Raw genomic sequence first — 19,818 nt, 5'->3', positions numbered from 1 at the left:
GAAGAGGCAGCCCAAGCTAGTTTTGACCTCTTGCCTGCGTCTATTTTAAAAAAAATGCAATTAGCAACCACAGTTCTGGAAAACAACAACAACCATGTTTATAGCCACTAGTATCAACACTGCGCAGTACAACTTGTGATTTAAAATAACCTGTTTTGTTTTTAGCAAATGAATCTCATCTTGGTGGTTATCTTAGGATCCCCAAAGGTAAAGCGAAAATACATTTCTTCTTAATTTGAAAATAGTGTTAGCAACCCTGACAAATTTGAGTGGTTAAAAAAATTGTCAAATATTTAAGGTCACGAAAAGTGTGTGAAAATGTATCATGGCTGAAATATATCCCACTTGGTAGCCAAACTGCAACAACGAGGCACTCTAAAGCTGCCAAACCCACGCGAAGCCCCTGTCCACATGCTGGCTATGGCTATCATGTTGGACTTTGTTTGATTGATTGAATGATTTTGTCGGAAAAAATTGCCATTGGAAAGGCGCAGGGCGTCAAATCATGAAAGAAGTACTTATCAAAACAGAAAATGTAATTTTCAAATCAACAAAAATGTAAAAAAAATTACATTCTCTTTTACTTCTTCGCTCTCCCATGCTAAATAAAATTATACCTGCTTATATGACGTAACATTTTCCAATTTGATTAAAAAACCCACTAGAATTCTGTAGCAATCGGTGTGGGTGGGTCGCAGGTTGCGTAGTTTCCCATGGTCTGGACGGGCCATGAATGCAACACAGACTTTTTTTTAAGCGGTGTTCAGAGTTGTGTTCTGTCGTGGTTACGGCCGACAGTTACTTGCAAATTGTCATTAAAGAGTTGTTGTTTGTTCGCCGCTTGGCCTGATTAGTTCACCAACGCTACAATACACGTAGATTAAAAGAGGCTGCGGCGACCTTTATTACGGTGAGTTATGACCAGCAACAATCATTTCGTCCGTCCTAATTTTCATTCGTGAAATCGGACGACACAACATATGGCCAAATACAGGCCTCAAAATATAGGACAATTAACTCAAATTTATCAGCCTCAGTTTAGAAAACACGCGACACTGCGGCAGTCGAATAGTCATAACTCACAATGGTTAAGTGTTGTTTTAAAACCAAGATCAAACAGGTTAAACATGTTAGACACTTGTCTCAAGGTCTCATAAAACAAAAACAAAAAAAATCACCAAAATGACGTGCACTTATGGCGCCAGGCCTTAGTTACAGCGGTGACGTTCCTGCTCCCCCCCCTTGTCTCCTTCCGCTCCGTTTCAATGAACATTTAAAAGTTTTCACGATTACGTCATTGCGTTTTGTCAAACCGCGATTTAATTGAAAATACAATTCATCATTCAGCCCCAGTAGAAGAAAATCTGAATTCACTTTACACTGTCTTTAAATTTAGTAAGTTTGCCCTAAATGGGACAACAGTGATAAAATCCTAAACCACTCACCAGTTTATTTTTAGCAAATAAACGTCATCTTGATGGTGAAGTTTTGCTTCCCAAAGGTTAAATTTACTAAAAGATTATGGCCTAAAATGGGTCAACACTACAAGGCACAACATGTCTTTACAATATGGAAGCAAAACCACAACGTCTAACCGTCAAAAGTGCTATTAGCTCAAATGTCCCAGTCAGGACAGGTTGTTTACTCTCCAGTGCCCACAAACCACATCTCTATTACACACAGGAATGTAACATCCCAGCACAGGCTGTAATTACAATTTAGTCTGAAATGTATGTGGTCAAACTAATTCTAAGTACATAAGTGTCATTTTTAGAAGCTGGAAAGTGACACTGGACGGAGTGCTGTGACATCGTGTCTTTATTTTCCTGCATGAGGCCAAAGATGTTTTGGCCAAAGAGTAAGGAGCCAGATAAAGAAATGTCTTTCCTGGAAGTATAAAAGTAGACACGCTGATTACATTTCAATGAGTTGCTGTAGAGTAATGTAGTAATTTAACAAAAATAGAGAGATACTCAACATAAATAGCAGAGAGGCTGTTATGTTTTGTCCCTAAATGTGCAAGTTGTACATTCTTACATAATGTGCTGATCATAAAGCTACTTTTTTTTCCCCCAGACACTAGTGCAGGTCCAGCGTTTTATTTTTATTTATTTTATTTTTTTTATTTTTTTAGAGGGTGGAGTGAGTGAAAGTCTGTGGCCTTGAACGTTTTGCTCCCTGTAATGACAGGGGACTTTTGAATGGGTCATCCTGTCCACGCATCCCTGCTGCTCCCCAATGCATTGCACGCACATGAGAATATATGAGCCCCATTATGGATTCATACATGCACACAATGTTGCGTCACTGTGTGTGGCATCACCTGAAAATAAAGGATTTAAAATAAAACAAAATACTATTGCAAATGTGTGAGGACTATATTAATGATTTGTTCAAATCTAAAATCCAACATTTCAAACAGCAGTGCCTTTGCTTTGACTTGCGAGCAAAAATTTGAGATACCAGCACTTTATGGGCAGTGAACTCAACAACAGTAGTTTGACAAATAGTAATAATACATGAAATAGTTGATTTCATGTATAAGACAATTCAAAGTGCTTTACATAAAACATTAAAAGTGTTACAGAAAGAGAAACAAAATATTCAGACATTGGAAAAATTTTAATAAAATCATCTAAAATTATTGAATAAAAATGATTAAAACCTGCTTGGTTTTCACACTAGATAAATTAAAAGCAAATGGGGAACAATTATTCAAATAAATAAAGGCTTCAAGCCCTGTCTATTGCCACTCAGTTGAAGTTTACTGTCAAACCAAAAATAAAAAAAGAGAATGGCATGTGGTGTATATAAAACAAGTGCATAAGTAACCATTCAAGTCTGCTAGCTTGATGCTAGCACATAAAGAGAAACCCCATTAACAGGCTAATGAATTACAATAAATATTTGAACACATAGTACAACACCACAGAATCTAACAATACTACAAGCATATAGTCTTATCTTCTGCAAAAAAAAAAAGACTACTAATTTTACTGCAGTTTGCTGAGTCACAGTAGTTGTGAAACTTTTCTTCATTTGTGTCTACATGACTGCATGCTACTACATTCAATTTAAATATACTACTATATTGCTCTATGTTTTTATAAAGTTCTATTTCACATCAAAACACTGTCATTACTAAACTTGGTGTTTTTTGGGGGGGAAGGCTGGAACGGATTTTTGGCATTTACATTCATTTCAATAGGGAACGATGATTTGAAAGTGAACACAATGCTAGTTACAAGATTAAAGTGAAAAAAATTCCACTGCCAGCTAAGATCACACCAAGGGGAGCTGTTGCTAGGTGGATAATGTAGTTTTCTTTCCCTTTTTTTTATTACACTAGGGTAGCATAAAGAAGCTTAAAGTCATCAAACACTGTTCATGCTTTCCCATTAGTGCCATGCTAACATGGTGGATGGTAGCCATGCATGCCTGCTACTATCTGTTCATAAATGATGGCACAATACACTATGGCAAAATATCATAAAGGTGGGACGCTCACATTTTTCTAGCGCCTCACTCGATGCACACTCATGCAGCAGAAGCAGCCTTTATATTGTGGGATAAACATCTAGTCAAGAATGTGTTACAGTAAAATAACAGCTTCCTCTTTGATAAGTGGTGACGTCCATAGTCACGCTTCTATAAATTTTTGTATATTTTTCTTCCCGATGTAGAAAAAGCAAAAAGCATGCTTGTCCTTTGATGACATCTTGCGTGACGCCGTGCATGAACTCAGAAGAGAATTACAATACTTTTTTTTTGCACTGTACCGTACTAAACTCAGTGACATTCAACTTTTAATGTACCCCGTACTCCATTTGAATATTTAGTACCAAGTTTTACTGATGGCTGTTCTATTTCGGAGATTCAGGCCTCTCATCTCCTCCCAACTGAATAAACAAACAAGCCCACAATGCACATCAATCCCCTGCAAGCACTTACAGTTGACATGGACACACATGCATAAAGACTGCAGAGCTGCCACTGGAGGTGGCAGACAATCAAGAATGGGAGGCTTCATTTTATAGCCGCCGCTTCCTTGTCAGCTTTACTCCTAGCAGCAATAAAACACTCCATAATAAAAGCCACAATCCTGGCGAAGCAGCAGGACTGCAGCTATAGATAATCTACTCAGCTCACATGTCTCGCACTGCGTTTGCATTTCCTGTCCCTAAATTCATCACGTAGGTTTACTTCAGGGTTTTCTGGTTTTAAGCATAATGAAAAGCAGCGAGACAAAGCTTATCTGTCAGATCCACATGGGCAAAGCAATATTGTGACCTTCGCTACCTGTGGGAGAACAGGCTGCTTAATTAGCAGCCTGTGCGTAGTCCAAACATGATCTCTGGAGAGACGACTTAATTGAACCTCCAGGTGAAAACTAATAAGGAAATATCTGTTGAGTTGTAAAAGAAAATGTGAACATTTTTATTACATGTAGATTACCCAAATTTATACAATAAAACAAGAACTATTACAAAAGTTACTTAAAAGCTATATTTACAAAATAAACCGTCTAAATCGTGTGTTCTTATGTTCTGTTGAATTGTTGAGCTGAACGTAAAACATCCACTGCAATTTATGTCTGTCAATAAAGGGGACGTAAAAAAACAAAAAAAACAATAGTATGTTCCATGCAGTCCCGCTCGATTAAACACTGTATTTTGATCAAGATTTCGCTCGTGGAGTATGAATTAAGCAGCAAAATCCACCCATTTTATCCGTCACAGGGGCGGCCATTTTGCCACTTGCTGTCAACTGAAAATTACATCACAGTGCCTATAGGCTCAGCTTGCTAACATCACATGACCAAACCCAGAAAACAGGTGATTGGTCATCACCTGAGCCCTTCAGAAAGCAGGGGTGTTTGCTGCTGCAACGTTGTTACCTACCACATAAGCTAACAGTTAGCCGCTTCTATTTCTTCTTTGTCTAAAACTAAGAAATAAGAAATACAATTATCACTACTATTATTACTTCAATGGAACCTCGGCTTTTGTGCTTAATTAGTTACAAAAATTATTACTTTAACCAAATCTTATGAAAACTGAAGCAATGCTTCCAAGAAGAAATAATATTTGTGATGAAAGACTTGGCCCCGCCTTGAAACGTTTGATTGACAGCCACTGCAGCCAATCAGAAGTTAGTGTGTTTGTTAAGTTTGGTTGAGATCGCATCGTTTCACTAAGTTGCATAGCTTGCTTCATAAATAAGTGAGTATTGTGTTAATATCAAAGACAGCCTAATGTGGTTAATGTTCGTGTAGGTTAATAGAAGAGTGTTGTTAATATCCGTGGACCGCTTACCATTGTTTTTATATCCTAATTGCTAGCGTGCTAAAGGCCCAGTCATGCTAAGTTCATAAAATTTTTTACAAGCTATTCTCGATTGTTGTTTTGTTTACTTTACTGAATCATTGTGCACTGATATGTCTTCATTTTATTATTTGTGTTACAGCACCACACACACATACCAACACACCCATAGTTTAGACAATCAGAGCATGCAGGAGCACTGCTAGGATATTTTGGATTTATCCAAAAAATGTCTCTTTGATGCTCTTCAGTGGAGGATCAGCAAAAGCATTTTCATTTTTCTCTCTTTTTTGAAAAAAACCCTCCCATAGTTTAGACTTTAAGAAAGGAAGCCTTCTTCTTACCGATCCTCCCCTGGCGACTACAAACATTAGGAACCAATAGGTCTCCCCAAAACAATATTAATCTAATTCATCTGCCCCCTTCCCCCCAAAAAAAACAAAAAAACATAACTATAGTTTAACATAAATTAACACACAAGTCATTGAACAACAATAAAAATGACGAGGATATTTTGCCACTGCAGTGTTGTTAGCAGATATGCTAACTGTTAGCCAAGCTTCTTTTTCTTCTTTGTCTAACACTAGTGTTACAAGAACTAGAACTACCAGCACTATTATAGTGGAACCTTGGTTTTTGTGATTAATCTGATCCAAAATAGTATGACTAAAATCAAATTATATGAAAATTGAGCATTACTTCCCATAGGAACTAATTTAAATCTCAATTAATCCGTTCCAGACACCCAAACATATCAACAAAAATACATTTTATAGGGAATACCTAAATTACAATGAAATAAACTTAATTGTAGGAAACCAAGTAGAGAGCATGAGGAAACCTTACACTAATGCTCTAAAAATCACTCAAGATGAGTTTTAAAGATGAGCGTCTCCTCCGTGTAACCTTCAGTCGAGTGCAGCAGCACTGCCAGCCCGAGTCCGCCCCACATCCACGCCTCGGCCTCCAAAATGCAGCTGCACCACCAGCCTGCTGACTACAGGTCTGCTCGGAAGAAGAGTTCACATCTCTAATGCCATTAAAACGCTCAGCTGCTCTTGGCCTTTAGCCTCAAACGCACCACGCTGATCACACCAATCAAGCTTTGATTTACAGTATTTACACCGTCCTCTTGCCCCCGCTGTGGTTACGAGGGAATGCGAGGAACGACCCGCCCATCCCCTGCAGGCAGCATCCCAGCTCAATGCGAAGCAATCAGCGGAGGGAGGGCCAGGCCACAGAGCACTTCTTCCCCTTGGCAGGCTTCCCCGTGGTGGCTCTGATCACGGCAGTGTTAACAACACGTGACCTGGCCTCACAGCCCGCAGTAATTGAGGTTACATCCTAGGCAATAGCTTGATGAATAATTAAAAGGGCAGAAACAGAACTCAGAGTGACTTACCCAGTGCCCTGGGGTCTAATAACGTGCCTGGACTGTATTAGGTAATCTATCCACTGGTGCCAGTTAGTGTCGCACCCGCACATACACACCTAGCACAGAAGCACACAATTGGGTCAAGGTAAAGGCAACACAACTATATCATTGTCAGGGTCAAGTTCTAGTTAAGGCTCTTAATATTTTTAGGTTGGGTAGATACACGCACATGTTTTCGACACCTAATCAAAGACGTACTTGTGTATTTACTGCACACAAACGTGTAACAAAAACTACTTTGTGTCCTTGACACATCGAAACCCGAGCGCGGAAACCCGAGCCGCATTTATAAGTTGCCATTAAGCCTGTAAAGGTGATAAACACGCATCTCCATACCAGCGCACACCGTTAAAGCTGCTAACGTCATTCGCAGAGTAACGGAGGTCATTCGCACTATGCTAAAATATGACTTGTTTTATGGACTGGAGGATAAGATTAGAAACTGTGCAACTTACTGAATATTTTCTGGTAGGGGGCAGTTTCCGTTTTAAAATCCAATGTCATTTCTAGAGTTGCGTAGAAATTTTAAAGGTATAAAACGGCAGTAAACAAACCAGACCTTAAATGAAAGTTTTTTTTTTTTAATTAGTATTTTTAATGAAAGGTCGTAGAAGTGCAGTAACTTCATCACATAAGGTAAAACTGCAGAACATAACGAACTGCTGAAGCAAACATTAAGAAATGCAAAACATCCAACTGGACAGGTCGAGTGTATGAAGTTTGTCATATTGTATACTAAATGGATACAGTAAACAATCCAAAAAGGGGGGGGGGGGGTTGTTTTGGACCACCCCTAAAACAACACACTCCCTGGCTAAGCTTTTATAGTATTTACACCACTTATTTTTATATTTATACTTTCAAATTACACCAACATATTTAAAATACATATAATATATATATAGAGCAAGAACAATAAATAAGACATAAATATTTTACAGTAAAAGTCAACAAATCTTTTTACAAACTCACAAACATAACTTGTCTCAATATACATCAAGAATCTAGCTCAAAGATGTACATTTTATAATTAAGCGATAGCCAGTGCTTTCTGTAGGCGTAAAACGCTGGATGAGAGGACTGAGACATTTAATAATCTCTTTCTAATCTCGTGAGCAAAAATAAGGCTGAGCTTGAAATACTTCCTGTTTTCACTTTTCTTCTTCCAAATGTACTGTGTTAAACACCATAGTGTTCCATCTAGTGACTGGCATTGGAATTGCATCCAAAATAAACAAAATTAAGTTGTAACTGGAGAATTTACCCAAATTAATCTACTTGTTGGCTTTGGCATTCTCTCTGTAATTGGTTATCCTTGAGCAATTAGAAGTACAAGATGAGGCCAGATGTATTTTTATTCATGTTAAAAAAAAATTTAAAAAAAAAAGCTTTTCCTTGTCGTCTTGTGGTTGGATCAGGGAATGTGGTTAATATTGGTCAACTGTGGGCATGGAGCCCTTTGAGACTCTTTGTGACGCAAACTAATATTGGCATGGTCTGTAGGTGGAGAAAAACATGGCCCTTTCCGCTGACAGGTCCTTGTGTGTCACAGCTCCGGCAGTGAGCGGAGGGGAGCTGCCAGAGCCGAATAATTAAGACCTCTGTCGAAGTAACAGGGTCACTAGGAGGTATGCAGCACAGCAAAGCTCCTCTTCTCAGCTGCTTCCTCTGTGAGCTGTCACGGCTCAGGCGTATTTATAGCATCCTAGCAAGCACTCTACTCTCCCCTCTACCTTGCAGACAGATGTCACCTTCAAGCCACCGTATCTGGGACAAAACACAATGCTGTCAGCATCTGAACAAGACGTGTGCGCAGGTACACGCATACGCACACACAACCAACAGAACAATTGGATTCTGAAGACATCATTCACTCCACATTCACTTTGATTTCCACTAGGTAGGGAGGCAGGACTCTAGCATTTCCAATAGACCCCATGTAGAGACAGTAGTCTACATGGTAGCATGGCCTAGAACAAGGATTACATGAAATGGCATTTATAATATGGACAAAATGCGTGCATGAATGCTTTTATTGTACCATATCTATCTATCTATGTATCAATTTCTTTTTTCCGATGCAAAGGGCTCTCAAGCATAAAAATTACCATTAAAGGACGGCACAAAACTGCTGAACAGTAAAGCAACATTAAGTGCAATAATTTATTGTGTGAATTTCAAAATGTTTACTTGTTTGGCATGTTATTCCAAATCTGAAAATAAATAAATAAATATTAGGCTTAGACTTCTCACGTTGTAGTAGGGCAGCATAAGACCTGACACAATCACAACTAAATGATGTCTGCCATCTAGTGGTGAATGGTGATATTGCAACTTAAAACTATCCAGTGGAGAGTGGGGGATAGTGGGAATAGGTACTGTGCTGGCCTGCAAATAGCGAAAATCCTTCTATAATTTAAATGAATTGGGAAAACTATATTTTTGAGGGGGTGCGGTGGTGTGGAGGGCATTTAAATAAATATGGGTGGGGGGGGGGGATTAGTGAATGGGAGAATCCATGAGTACTAAAACACAAGTATGCAATGGTCCCCTGCTGTACAGGAAATGTTCAGAATTGTATTTTTTCAAAACAAAGTCTAACAAAAAAACATGTTGGTAATTCAAGTGACTTGGTAAGTGGTAGACTGAAGAATATGGTTGAATTGAACCATGAGTGGACAAAGTTCTTCAGAAAAATGTAAATAGGTGCAAATGGGAGCTTCCCTGCTGTGATATTTGAAATAATTTGTTCAAGGGTGGTCGTTACGTCTCAAACACTAAAATGTTATTTAAAATCACACTTGATGGCAGCACATTTTGGTTGAAAGTAATCAAAGATCTGCTCGGTGTGTAAAAACAGTCTACAACGAGTACACAGAGCCTCCGTTTTTTTTTTCTTCATCATTATTTAAATCAACGCCGATGCCTAAAGCTACAAGTGTGAGACTTTTAATTTGAGTCCTTCAATAAATAATAAATTCCACTGCTTTCTAATCCTTGTGTGTTGTAAACAAGGCAAACAAGGCCTCATGGCGCACAACAGAGAGACTCCCAAACTCATTTGAATTTCAACACAAAAATATATTTCGAGAATAAACACAAGGAGCAGCAAAAACTGCGCGTGCGTGCGTGCGCGGGTATGATGTAGTTGACTGTGCCGGTGCCTCAGATAAGAGACAACTGGGCCTGTGTGAAGTAAGCCTAGCTGACTGAATGTGTTGACATAGCTTTAATTCAGCTTGATACCAGACACCAGTAGTCCGTCTGAGCCTCTGAGTGCAGTGGTGTTAACCTCTCAGAGATACACACTCAAAATATACAAACACCAAGCCTGACTGGCCAGCAGGGATTAAAATAACTTTTTACGAGTGTGGCGTTTGTACACCTTGCACACTTGCGCCCGTTAGCAATATGAGTTACTCATATCAAAGAAGCACTTCATTGAGGAAAAGCTGTTTGCTTTCATGAGCTGCTAGATAATATTGGAGTATGTATTCAGAATCTTATTCATCTCTCTCAGATGTTTCCTTTCTGTTTGTCAAAGGAGCAATAAAGTTCAGTTACAACCTACAAACACATTAACATCTTTTATAGCTACGTGATGCAATTTATAAATCTGGCTACGATTTGATCCCTTAACCTTAAACAGGTTGCTAATGTGTCAGGGCATCTGGCTCTCAAGGCTAGGGTGACACAGCCTGAGCCTGTGGATGAAGTGCTGGCAACTCAATATCAGCGTTCCTCGCTCTGCCAAAGTGGGTTTCTTTTACTGCCGCGGTGGCGATAATCAGCTGATGCTGGCTGTCTGTGAACGTGGCCACGGGACAGGCGGGGAACAGCCTTGCAGGATACTTGATCGTCCTACTGACAAGCATCGCTAACCCCAACTGCTAGGGCGACTCCTCTGTCACGGGGAGGTGGGGGTGGGGGGGCAATAGGATCCTGTTGGGACAAGTGGGAAAGCGCAAATATCTGTGATCCCCTCCAATCCTCAACCTAAAAAGAGACACTTGTCCGTTTGGTAGCCAATAAGAAAGCCCCCACGTGACCGGGCCGGCCTCGGTGACCACGGGATAAGCAAACAATCAGGTGCTACATTGTTTAAGTGCGTTCGCTCAGATTAGACCATTATTGGGAAATGTCACATTACCCTTCCATATGTGTCCTCCCTATTGTACACACAAACAAACAGCATGTACACAGGACAAAAAAAATGACCAGTCCTACCCAATGTAGCACCCCAGGCTAGGTTTTGTATGGCCCCCTCCATTGGCAATCTACATACACCTAACAAGAAAAGTCAAATAGCTTGTTTTAACATCTTTAATTTAATACTTCACCCAAATGTAATTATTATAATTGAAAATATACACATAAAAGCCCAAGTAATTGATACATAATATATGATGTATAATATACAATGTATTTTTTTGTCTGATATACATATTACAGAAAATTGCATACAATATTTTTGATCCGCAGATGCCAAGAAGCAGTAAACTGACATTTAATACGGAATGCGGGAATGCTAAATTATGGAGTGGTCATCATAATAATGTGTACTTTAACACTGATGTCATGTTTAAAACCATGGACACGCTTTAGACAATTTGAACTCACACAACAAATGAGGGTAAAAAAAAAATAAAAAATCTGGCATATTAAAGGATTAAAAAGAATGCAATTTGAATTGATTATTAAAAGCAGGAAAAACATTAGATATCCGATATCTATATTTGAGTCAATGTTGGTGTGTACATTTTAAGCATTAAAAGTAATCGCTAATATTGATAATATATTAATAAGGAATGTTCGATACCACTTTTTTCAGACTGATACCGGTACCAAGTACCAATACCTCTATTGTATTACTTTTTGATACATTAAAAAAAGAAAATAAACCGAAAAGAAAAGAAAAGAAAAAAGACCTATATCATAAAATTATTGGCAATTTTCCATTCTTATTTCAAATTTCTAGTTCATGATCATAAAATGGCCACAAGAGGGCAGCCTTACTGGTATTAGCCGCCGTCGCGAGTACCGATGCTTGGAAAGGAGGCCTGGCATTACCTGGTATCAGTACTCGGTCACCCATCTCTGATAATTCATGATTAATCCATTTTTTGGGCACACTTAACATTTGCTTTTATTGACATTAATATTACAGTGTTCCCTCAGCTCCGTTTTCACTGGTGATGCATTCCAAGCATTCTCCCACCCCTGTGTATAGCACAGTTAATGTTTTAAGTAACATTTGACATTTTATTAGAATACAATCAAGATAGATGTTCTTCCACAATAAAGTGTGTAACAAACCGCTGGACTGAAAATGTTAAATTTGGTACATTTCATGTACTTGCATTAATGAACCACTGAAATTTTGCACTAATGAGTTACTTTTCATTTTGTTTTGTGTTCATTGTTCCCATCAGCAACCTGCTTTAATGATTGAAAAATAAAGCTGCTACTTAAAAAAAAAAAAAAAAAAAAAAAAAGGAAAATACCCTATTAATTAGTGTAAGCTGTGAACCCTTACAGACGGGGCATGCTCACTGTGTGCTTGCAGACATGCTCAAATGATCCTCCTTCAACACGCGTGCGGCGCATGACGATCTGAGGCTATTGAGCATGCCAGGGTACCCCTTGAGGGGGGGTTAGCTTGACCCCGTCCATTTTGATTGCAGAGTAAAGAGCTCGACAGGAATTCTTTTCCCCAAGGAATGAAGTCTCAGGCTGTAAGAGCAAAGAGCAGCTGGCAGGAGCCCAGAGCGAAGATCAAGTTGAAGTTAGCTCCAAGTGTGAGAGGAAGATTCTCACCACAGCAAACCAGATTCTCTCACTTTAGAAGCCAATTAGCAAACCAAGAAGTGTAGTGGGAACAAGACGCATCCTAATGTTGTGATTAAAATAATATACAAGGCCCCCGCGATGTTTAGACCATTTAAATACTCTATAGACATAATTTCATAGCACTTACGGTACTTAATTCTTTGAAAAATATTTAACTCATTTGCTCCCAAAAACGTATAAATATAATAGATTTTAAGTGTCCCAAAGACGTATTTATATGTTTGTTTAAATGTTTTTCTTATGTTAGAACATATAGAAGGCTTTGATGCAGCCTCTCAACTGCAACTAACGGTTTAAGAAATGGTAGTTATTACACAAACGGCCAGCAGGTGGCAGCAGAGCAAAAATATATCAACCAGGGCCATGTTGAAAAAAACCTCAATTACTTACAATTCTAAATAGATTTGTGAATAATAATGAAATTTAGCTATATTCTAATGCTAATTGCTGCAGAACGGAAGCAGAAAAAAGATCCTGCTGAAAGAAGAGACTTTAATCTTTCTTTTGGTAGGTTCCATGTTATTATTATAGCAAAACTAGACTGTGCTGAAATACAGTAATTCCTGTTTTGTTTGTTCAAATTACATTTTTACACCCAATATTAAAAAAAGTTACACCAAAATAGAGTTATTAACTGCAAAAAAAACAACAACTCACAAACCGACAATGGAAAAGGGTTTAATGTACCTACCCCTTCGGTTTCTACCGACTAACAGTGATGATCCATGCTTGATGAAAACAAATAACTCTAAACCTAGAGACATCTTTCATAAAGTAATATTCCGAAGGCTCATTTTGCAGATCCCTAGCCAACATTCTGCTCAGTAGCTGAACGACACCCAGTGACACACTGTCGCATATTCTCACAGTCAATTTCAAGTGGCGAGGTGCCGCACGTTGATGTATGCGTATCCTCACATACGGCAGTTAAATTACCAGTGAAGAGGCCCGAAGAGCCGTGCTCTCAGGCTCTCACTGCCTCGTCCTCCCATCTTGCGAATTAACTCTCACATCACCTTTGATTAAAAAAAAAAAAATCATTCCGGGAAGGTTTATCATCGTTTCTTCGCGGTTGAATTCGAAGAGGGCAGCTCCCATATCAACACTTACGCACCAGCGCCTTCTGTATTCTGCCTCTGTTAAGGAGATTATGTGATTTTTACTGCTAGATATATGGTCGGGGTGTACCTTGCCTCTTGCCTGATCATTTGGGGGTTTATTAAAATGACTTCTCAACGGCTTTCTTTTTACCATCTGCAGACATTCCAATAAGTATGAGGTGCATCAGGTGAGTTCTTGAAGTTATCATTTCAGAGGGTAAGCCATAATCCTCAAATGTTGACAGATGGCAGTGCAGCTATTAGTGTGTCGTCACACCACGGTGCTAATCTGCCAATGAATTCAACAAACAGAAGGACTGTAGACAGTGCTACCTATAACCCTGACATTAATTTGGTAATCAAAGGTAACGATTAAGCAATTATTGTCTGTCAAACCTGTTTCACTCTCATAGCTACTCTGAAAAGTAATGGTACAGAATTGGTATACTCGTTTGTAACGTCATGTCATGACTGACACATTTAGATTTGTGGAAACTGGGATGAAACATAAATGTGATGTAGATCATAAAACAGTTCCATGATCTTTCACGTGACACATCGAGGCCAGTCTGACCCTATTTATTTATTTATTTTTGATTAGGCCAGTCCTCAAACTTTTCTTTAACCTCAATATTTCACCCCAGGTTTTCACTCATGATGAATCTAATGCGTTAAATCTGGAACATATTCATTAATGGAAATGCGATGTGGCCCCGTGGTGAATGCGCATAAAAGCACACACCTTGTACTTTTGGGGCCGTGCCATCTGTTCCCCTGGTGGGACATAATAGGTTAGTACTTGCTTACTTGCTACTAAACCTAATGGGCTGTTGAAGCAAGTGGTACACTGCCTATTGTTTCTCCTGTGACACAGATGGCGAGCAGGTACATGTTGTGCCTACCTCAGAATCCAATTTACTCTTGAAGGAGGATCTGTTGAATGAACATGTGATGTCCCAATAAGACATGGGCTGATACCGCTTTGACGTTTAGCGTGGTTTTAAAAAAGTTTCAATAATCGCCAATACTGCCTGTCATCAGAAATGAGCTCTTTTCTTTTTTGGAGGGAATGTTTAACTCATTCACTCCCAGCCATTTTCACAAAAGCAATCCCCTTCACTCCCGGCTGTTTTACTGGATTTTGACTGATTCTGCAAGGTCCGCAGAATATTGTGTTCTATTGCTATAAAAACATGGAACCTACCAAAAGATGCATTAGAGTTTCTTATTTCATCAGGAAAACAAATTGTATTTGTATACTATTCTATTTAAATCTATTTAGAAATGTGAGTAAATTATTTTTTTGCCAACATGGCCCTGGTTGATCTCTTTTGCTCTGCTGCCACCTGCTGGCCTGCTGACCATTTCTTGAGAGGCTGCATCATAGCCTCCTGTATGCTCTAGCATAAAAAAAAACATATAAATATATCTTTGGGACACTTAAAACATTTAAAATAGAACGTTTTTTGTTGAACCAAATGCGATTGGCTGATTGCAAAGTTGAGTAAATGAGCCACCTTTTTTAAGTTAATTGCCTCCAATTAACCTGTTTCCCCCTTTGTCAGGTTCAATCAACCTAGAACTTTTAATAAACAACAGACAAGGAAGGAAGAGAAGAGACTTTTGTTATTTATTTATTTATTATATGATTATTTTTGCTCGCGAGGAGAACGGACAGAGACGTACTCTGAAGCACATTCTCCCAAGCCCTCTTTTTTTTTTTTTTTTTTTTTACAGGGCATTCTGTAGTTACACAGCCAATGCTGCTCTAAAGGGGAGACGTCACAAATATGAGTCATTGTGCAGATAATAACGTAGATGTGTTTTTCTTCGGCACTGAAAGTTTCAACAGTCAAAGTTCAACAGTTCAACTGCAAAATGTTCCAGCCGCTATCTTGTGATAAGGGCACAGTTCTTGTTTTTGAAGCTGCAATACTATAAGAGTAAATATGGGATAACTTATGTACATTTATTCTAATACCCTTTTTCGATGCGTAACAGAAGGAAGAGGGAGCAAGAAGACAACATATTGCAAACACAAATGCCTTTTTATTCTGATTATCGTGCATTGTCCTGAAAAAAAACCCAACTGTGAGTGGGTACTAGTTAGCCTCAAGGACAACATGAGTAGCCCACAGGTCTGTTCTAAAAATAGTTCATCAGTGATGGGACACTGTGACTTACCAAGAAAATTTTAAACAAAAGAAGAATTTTAACATTATTCAAACTTAACATTCTAAATAGTATATATTTTGTTTAAAAATTAAATAGCTTGTGTTCAATTGGATTTTTTTCCCACCCAAATGTTAAAAAAAACAAAGAAGGTAATTTTAGAGCTGTAATTTTAATCCCACCATGTTTTTGCTCACAGTTATCATTCTGTCAGAATCTAATATCGGTCCCCATGTAGTCCAAGCCATTTTCCTTACACGTCTCCTTTGTTAAAATTAAGGACATTAAAAAATAAATCCCACCAAGCAATGATACCAACTAACAATTTTAATACCAACAAATGTTCCTCTGCAAAATCATTAAATGTTTACTTGGCCTATCCGCCACCCTGTTTCCAATACTGAAAGAAAGTCCTCTTCAATAATGCCTAAGACTTAGCAGCTTCCTATAACGTTTATTTCCCATGTGGCATTTTGTTGTGTAAAGATTATGCGAATTGAGCAAGATTTTGTACAAAAAGTAAATGGCGAAATGATTACTTAATAATATGATTACAATTTGATGAACATGTAAATCAAATGAAATGGCAAAGAAACTGTCTTTGGTGGCCATGTGGACATAATCGTTTATTAGTTATAAAAAAGGAATACTTGATGCAAACTCAAGTTTATGATAGGTAATAATTGTGGCTTCTCTCACATCCGACCATCGTAAATCTTTCTGTATTATTACCACACAGTTAACAATTTCCCTCTTCTGATAATGACAACGCACACTGGTCCAATATCATAAACCCTTCAGTTAATATGGCAGTAAATATGAGAGGAGCATTTTGGCCCTCTTTTATTAATTATACGACGATGGAATCTGACAGAGATGCTCGGGGGTGGGCCAGCAACACATTATTATCGCTGCTTGTCAAGTAAACATGAGCTGCTGTCATGAAACGTCTCTCTTTGACTGTCTCATCGATTCTTTCGTCTTCTGCAGGACATCAATTTCATTCTCCGTCTAATCGTTAGTACCTCGCGCTGGCAATTACGAGACGAGCCTGAGTAAAACAATGACTGAATAAATGTCGGTGGAGAAGATATGAAGTGATGATTTATGAGAAGTTCTTCATAAGGAATTAAGATGATATCTTTGTCTTCAGTTCTGGCAAGGTAGGGATACACTATCCCTTGATGGCTTTTCTAATTAGAATAACTAAATTCCCACTTGTTCGCACATATGGAAATTGCTCTAAGATTTTTATCCAATTCTGTGCATGCACATGATGATCACAACTGCCATGATCATTATGTTGATAAAGGGTTCTGCCGCTTAACACTGGCCAGTTTCAGAGACGAGACGAGACGAGAGGAATGGAAGGGAACATTTTGTTAATTGGACATGGAGTGATGCTAACAATAAGCTATGCATGGCGAGATTTGCCTGCAAGAGCTCAGGATTTGCTGGAAGAGGAGTTATAATTGGCCCTAAGATGAGGAGCTCAAGCCAGCTGTAAGCATTCAGACTGTGACAGTGGACTCATATTCGCTTCTCCTCCGTGAAAATGAGCTCAAGATTCACAGCCGCGGGAGACATAATACATGTCACAGCCTACAATAATGGTTAATTTGAAATCATGTAGCACCCCTCACTCTTTCTCTCTCTCTCTCTCGCTGTCGCCATCTTCCCCTTCTCGTTCACTTCCCCTCACTCTCCCCCATCCCAGCCGCTCTGAAATAACCCATTCATCCTAAAAATGGTCTTCATCTTTTCCTGCCTCCACCCCCAGCCCACCCCCGCACACCATTAGTCCCATCCCTCCATGCTCTAACGACCAAATGCATTTCCTAGATTTTCTCTGCAGCAACCATTATTATCCCGGAGCTAATGTTTTAAATTCAATTGCAGCAATCCATATCCAGGCCAAATTACTGTCTCCCGTTTTAAGCGGGGATTCCCAGCACAAGAAAGCACGTCTGTGGAGCAAAGATAAAAGCAGCTGGCTCAACGTATATGCAATAATTCCCAAACAACACCGCATTTGTTTATCTAGTCACACAAAATGCTTCAACAATGCTCAACCTCCTCCACCAGCCTTTGAACACACTAAAGCCAATGAGCTTCTGAGCATCCTGATTCAGATACATTAAAGGAGAATTTTTTCATTTTTTAAAAATATTTTTTTTTTTACAATATCTTGTTTCTGCCCCCACATGTCGAAACATTTGTGGAATATAAATTAAGCGGCAAAATCCACCCATTTTATCCTTCTCAGGGGGAGACATTTTGCCACTTGCTGCCGAGTGAAAATGACATCACAGTTGCTCAGGGCTCAGGTAGCGACCAATCACGGATCACGCACGTGTACTGTGTGTGCATGCATCCTCCGCCCCATCTGAAAGGGTGTTCTGCACAGCGGGAGACACCATATGTCCAGAAACATCTCATATCATTCCTGAAAAAGCAGATATGCTTATTTTCCTGCAAAAGAATTGTTAGCATAATTCATGTTTACAGAATTACACGATGCACAGTTCGCAGTTGGACTTCAGTTAATTGTATTGCCACAATCTACGTTGTAGTTTGTAAATTTATGCAGAAAAATAAACAATTTTTTGGTTATTCTGGGGATCCCATGGCACCCCATCGAGGTGTCCTAGAACGTTGACCTATTAAGGCCTTTCTTTCAGGTGAGTTCATGTTACTTTTAAACATGTAGTATCTTGTTTACAGACAGACATCAAATAAAGGGGATGCTAAACTACCTGTTTGTTCTGCTTAAATAAAGAAAAAAGAATCAAGAGAATCGATAAAGAATCAAATCGTTAAACAGATGGATAATGGATTGGAATCGTAAAAATCTGATCAATTCTCATCCCTACTCGACAGCCACCGGCGGCCATCTTACGTTGCCACTCTGTAACTTGAATACATTGATTTCACCGCAGCTTTTTCACATTATTTTCTGTCTCTATTATGAAAATGTCACCAAGTATCGCATACTTAGACAAATAAGCCTGGGAAAAGCGCTACATGCATCGCTAAGAAAATTATCTTTAATATGTTATAACTGAGATTCATCTGGATCATGTTATCAGAAATTAAATGAAAGTAAAGCCCATCACTGATAACAATGTTTTCAGTGGGGGAAAAAACAAAAACATAAGTTGTCAGCAACTGTGGCAACTTTAAGATGGCTGCTTTCTGGCTTCAGCTGCGAGGGCCTATTGATAGTCCATTCCTATATAAATATGATGGATAAAAACAGGTGGATTTTGCCACTTAATTCATATTCCACAAATGCAATATTAATCAGAATGTTGTGTTTAGACTACTGGGGCTGCATAGAACATATTGTAAAGAAAATGTTTGGGTTGACTTCCACTTTAACAAAAGTGCTCACACACACGTCCTGCATTGCTCTTCCCAGTTGTAGGAAAACTGCAACTAAGGCTATTAATGTTTCACAACATAGCGTATCTATGTCTGTGTCTGCTTTTTTTCTCAAGACCGCACCGCCAGAGGGAAGGCGTGGGAGGGGGTTTGTGGAAGGTTGGGTGTTCAGACACAGACAATATTTCCCCCATCTCCCATGCCTCACCGCTTCACTGCTCACCAGACTCAATCACATGTGCGCTGTGCTTTCATGAATTAATAACAGGCACTTTGGAGGCCAGGCAGGAACATGGTGACCACATGCTGATGGAAGTTTAATGAGCAGCACGGGGACTGCGCTGCCATGGCACCGGTGGGTCTCCCGGCGCAATAGGCCATGTCCCCGGCCCTCCCCGCAGACGCGCAGTGTTTGGGCTCTCATTACCTAGATAAATATATCTGCCCCGTGGATCAGCCCCACCGGCCCCCGCTTCTTCCTCCTCCCACCCCAGGGATGATATCACGACCCTGATTACTGTGGCCTGCCCTTGGGAGAATTGCTGGCCTGGAA

At 39.2% G+C, this 19,818-nt stretch overlaps 1 long non-coding RNA gene across 3 annotated transcripts in view; it reads left to right on the top strand.

The window, feature by feature from the left end:
• LOC144053259 (uncharacterized) overlaps positions 1-19,818 on the top strand; it is an 80,965-nt gene that overhangs the window by 17,222 nt on the left and 43,925 nt on the right. For 2 of the 3 annotated variants that reach the window (XR_013294369.1, XR_013294370.1), the window contains 2 exons: positions 8,263-8,387; positions 8,500-8,575. This is a non-coding gene — a long non-coding RNA (uncharacterized LOC144053259). The remainder of the gene's footprint in view (positions 1-8,262; positions 8,388-8,499; positions 8,576-19,818) is intronic. The other variant, XR_013294371.1, reaches the window with a different exon arrangement.

This window comes from Vanacampus margaritifer, chromosome 6 (assembly GCF_051991255.1).
Source record: "Vanacampus margaritifer isolate UIUO_Vmar chromosome 6, RoL_Vmar_1.0, whole genome shotgun sequence".
Taxonomy (NCBI): Eukaryota; Metazoa; Chordata; class Actinopteri; order Syngnathiformes; family Syngnathidae; genus Vanacampus; species Vanacampus margaritifer.
Note: the sequence above shows the minus strand (reverse complement) of the source record. Positions and strands in the feature narration are given on the sequence as shown.